Genomic DNA, 4,559 nt, shown 5'->3' on the forward strand with positions numbered 1-4,559 from the left:
CTGGCCGTGCGTATTAGAAAATGGGAGGGGCTTTGTGACCAGCGCACGCTGTATCTGTAAGCCATGTGGCTGGTGTCTCCTATAGAATCCAATTGAAATGTATTCCTCACAACACCATGTTCTGACACTGGGAGAGGGATGTAACTGTGGGATTAGGATCCAAGCAAGGATTTCGGGGCCTCATTTTTTTTTTTCTTCTCATCCTGGCTGTGAGGAGTAAAACGAGAGTGTTGGGAAAGGAGACCCCTGTGCAAGGGAATATTTAAACCTTTTCCCCAAGCCCGACAGGAAGCTCTGCTTCATGGTAGTTCCAAACCTGTGGGTTTAGGTGAATTGGGGGGTGTCAAGGGAGGTGAGAAATGCTCCTCCAAAGACACATTCCTTTCATCTGCTGGAGGTCGCAGGAGATCAATCCTTCAGGCTCATGAAAGGCCTGGAGGAAAAGTTTTGTTTTGTTTTTTTTTTTTTGAGATGGAGACTCAATCTGTCGCCCAGGCTGAAGTGTGGTGGCGCCATCTCAGCTCACTACCACCTCTGTTTCCTGGGTTTATGCAATTCCGCCTCAACCTCCCCAGGAGCTGGGACTACAGGCGTGCGCCACCACATTCAGCTAATTTTTGTATTCTTATAGAGATGCGGTTTCATCACGTTGGCCAGGCTGGTCTCAAACTCCTGGGCTCAAGCAATCCGCCCGCCTCGGCCTCCGGAAGTGCTGGGATTACAGGCGTGAGCCACTGCGCCTGGCCTATTTTAAACAGATTTGGGTAGGAAGGTTGGTCTGATCTTACAAGACCTTGAACTCGAAGCAAATTTGAACTAATGGGTTTAAGCACTAACTGGGAGGAAAGACAGGTTAGAGAGGATTCACTCTTACCAGGAGGCACTCTGTGGAGCCCGTACCTGGGAGAAAGAACTGGCCATCCCAAAACCGTCAGACTCCGATTGTCAACTACAGAAGAACCCACTGCATATCTACAGAGGCCATCCATTAAAAACCGTTCAGCACAGTCTCACTTCCCGGGATTTAGAAGCTGTTGGAGGTCAGAGGCCATCCGGTTCACAAGGGTTTGTAAAATAAAGGAGAACAAATCGGGCATTTGCTCAGAAAAGAGGCCTCTTAATAGGGTCTCATTTAGAGGGTGGGGTGCGAAGAGTTGTTTTCAGGACTTCCGAAATCAACTTTTTGTTTTTTAGTTTTTGTTTTTGTTTGTTTTTGGTAACAGCTTTACTGAGATAGAATTGACATAAATATTCACCCTTTAAAGTGCACAGTTTCATCATTTTTAGTATATTCACAGAGTTGTGCAATCATCATCACAAATCAATTTTAGAATATTCACGGCCGGGCGCGGTGGCGCACGCCTGTAATCCCAGCACTTTGGGAGGCCAAGGCAGGTGGATCACGACGCCAGGAGATTGAGACCAGCCTGGCCAACATGGTGAAACCTCATCTCTACTAAAAATACAAAAATTAGCTGGGCATGCTGGCGGGTGCCTGTAATCCCAGTTACTCAGGAGGCTGAGGCAGGAGAATTGCTTGAACCCGGGAGGCGGAGGTTGCAGTGAGGCGAGATCGTGCCACTGCACGCCAGCCTGGATGACAGAGCAAGACTGTCTCAAAAAAAAAAAAAAAAAAAAATTCATATTAGCCCCCAGAGAAACCCCACACCTTTTAGCTGTCACCTACCTAACCTCCCATGTGCACTCCCCCAGGCTAAAGGCAATTATGAATCTAGTTGCTATCTATAGATTTGCCTATTCTGAGGATTTCATGGAATCATACAACACGGGGTCCTTTGGGCCTAGCTTATTTTACTTAGCAAATGTTTTCAAGGTTTATCGATGCAGCGTGTGTCACTACTTCATTCCTTTTTACAACGGAATAATAATACTCCATTTGGTGCATTTATGACTGTTTATTCATGCAATGGTTTTTAATGGATGGACATTTGAGTTGTTTTCACCTTTTGGTTATTGTAAATAATGCTGCTATAAATATCTGGTGCAAGTTTATATATATATGTGTTATTAACTTTTGGTGTAGAGATGGGGGTCTCACTATGTTGCCCAAGCTGGTCTTGAACTCCTAGGCTCAAGCAATCCTCCCACCTCCGCCTCCCAAAGTGCTGGGATTACGGGCGTGAGCCCACTGTGCCTGGCGGATTTTTGTGAGGACATATGTTTTCATCTCTTTCAGGTGTTAACTTGGGTCTCTTTTACAGATGTTCAACAAGCAAACAGCTTTTACACATGTAAGTCAGGTCTCTCTGTAAGTTCTGAGAGCTGTTCCCCAGGCCCTGAACCCTGATCCCCAAATCTAGCAGGTTAAGCCAAAATTCTCCTCAACTTCAAGGCCTACTTCATTCATTACACATCCACTCAACGCACATTTCTCCATCCTCTGCTATGGGCCAGACAGGCTGCAATGTGCTGGGATGAAGCGGGGGAACAACACAGGTAAAAATCCTTGCCCAGGTGGCGCTTAAGATCCAGTGAGGGCAGGAAGGAACATACACAAGTAAATATGCTGTACGTTCCTTTCTCCGTGAAGCTTTCCTAGATGTCCCAGGAAGGGATGAATTCTACTCTGGTAGTCATTTATTTCTTTTATTTTCTTTGAGATAGAGTCTTGCCCAGGTTGGAATGCAATAGCGTGATCTCAGTTCACTACAACCTCTGACTCCCTGGTTCAAGGGATCCTCCTGCTTCGACCTCTTGAATAGTTGGGATTATGGGCATACGCCACCACACTCAGCTAATTTTTATATTTTTAGTAGAGACGAGGTTTCCACCATGTTGGTCAGGCTGGTCTTGAACTCCTGACCTCGTGATCCGCCCGCCTCAGCCTCCCAAAGTGCTGGGACTACAGGTCTAAGCCACCATGCCCAGCCTATTTCTTTTCTTTTCTTTCTTTCTTTTTTTTTCTTTTTTTTTTTTTTTTTTGAGAGGGAGTCTTGCCCAGGTTGGAGTACAATGGCGTGATCTTGGCTCACCGCAACCTCCACTTCCCAGGCTCCAGCAAATCTCCTGCCTCAGCCTCTCAAGTAGCTGGGATTACAGGCGCATGCACCACCACGCCCGGCCAATTTTTGTATTTTTAGTAGAGACTGGGTTTCACCATTTGGGCCAGGCTGGTCTGGAACTCGTGACCTCAGGTGATCTGCATGCCTCAGCCTCCCAAAGTGCTGAGATTACAGGCGTGAGCCACCACACGTAGCCTGTTTCTTTTGTTTCAAGAGTTATTTTTACCTCTCAAAAGTGATTTATGTGACACTGATAGAAAATTCCATCAAACAGCCATAATGCATATCAAGCACTCTGCTCTGCATACCTTCTGTCACACTCTAAGGATGCGAGAGGGGAAAGAGTTATGCTGGTTCTGGCTGTGTCCTCCCCATTTTGGCTATCTTATGAGCTCTTTATAGAGGTCTGAAATGATTTGACTTCCATATGGAAGACAGCATGCCCCAGCACTGATTTGGAGTCTGGAGTCCATGGCCCTCAGGATAGGGCTAGGGTGAGCAGGCAGTTGGGACCACCTTGACCTCCAGCCTTCTGGTCTTCAGTTCCTTGGGTATCCCACTCCGCTGGGGGCTTAGTGACCATGTTTGGGCTCCAGAGATTATTTTTTCCTTCCACTCCTATCCTTAGTCTGGTACTAACCAGGCGGGAATACAGGTATGACTCTGAAGACCCTGGCAGGCTCAGGGCTGTGTGACAGCTGACGACCCGGCTGCAGGGAGCCACGTCCCTTGGAGTCCTACTGCCTTTTTACTGTCGCCACAGCCTGGATAAAATACGATGATTCTTCTGAACTTTTTTTTTTTTTTTTTTAAGGCAGAGTTTCACTCTTGTTGCCCAGGCTGGAGTGCAATGGCATGATCTCGGGTCACCGCAACCTCCGCCTCCCGGGTTCAAGTGATTCTCCTGCCTCAGCCTTCCGCGCCACCACGCCCGGCTAATTTTGTATTTTTAGTAGAGCCGGAGTTTCTCCATGTTGGTCAGGCTGGTCTTGAACTCCCAACCTCAGGTGATCCGCCCGCCTCGGCCTCCCAAAGTGCTGGGATTACAGGCGTGAGCCACCGCGCCCAGCCTCTTTGAGCCTCTTGAATACAGGGGTCATGCCTGCCTTGCAGGTTTGTCTTTAGGATTAGAGCTGTTTGGGGAGGGTCTGGAGGAGGGTGTCTTGAGCCAACCCCAGCATCTCCCCTCCAGGCCCTCCCGCTAATAAACCCCAAGTAAATGTTCACTTTGTCAGTCCTCTCGGAGCAGGTCTCCCGGGACTCCTGTGCCAAGCCGATTTCCGCCCCCCAAGGTCCTTCTCCTCCTCTGTAGAAATCCTGACGCAGCTCCTAGGTTCCTTCGCGGTGACAGCCACCCTTTTCTATTTGTACGTAGCTGGAGTGTTTTGTGGGTACGTTCTCAGAACAACAAAGTGGAGCGTTTAAAGACTGTTCTGTAGGGTCCACAGCCTCGCCACCCCCAGCCCCTGCAGCGGCTTCTGATGAATGAAATAAGCGACGGCGCCCTCTCCCCCACCCCGCCCCCGCCAACCCGGC

This window comes from Macaca fascicularis, chromosome 8 (assembly GCF_037993035.2).
Source record: "Macaca fascicularis isolate 582-1 chromosome 8, T2T-MFA8v1.1".
NCBI classification, from domain to species: domain Eukaryota; kingdom Metazoa; phylum Chordata; class Mammalia; order Primates; family Cercopithecidae; genus Macaca; species Macaca fascicularis.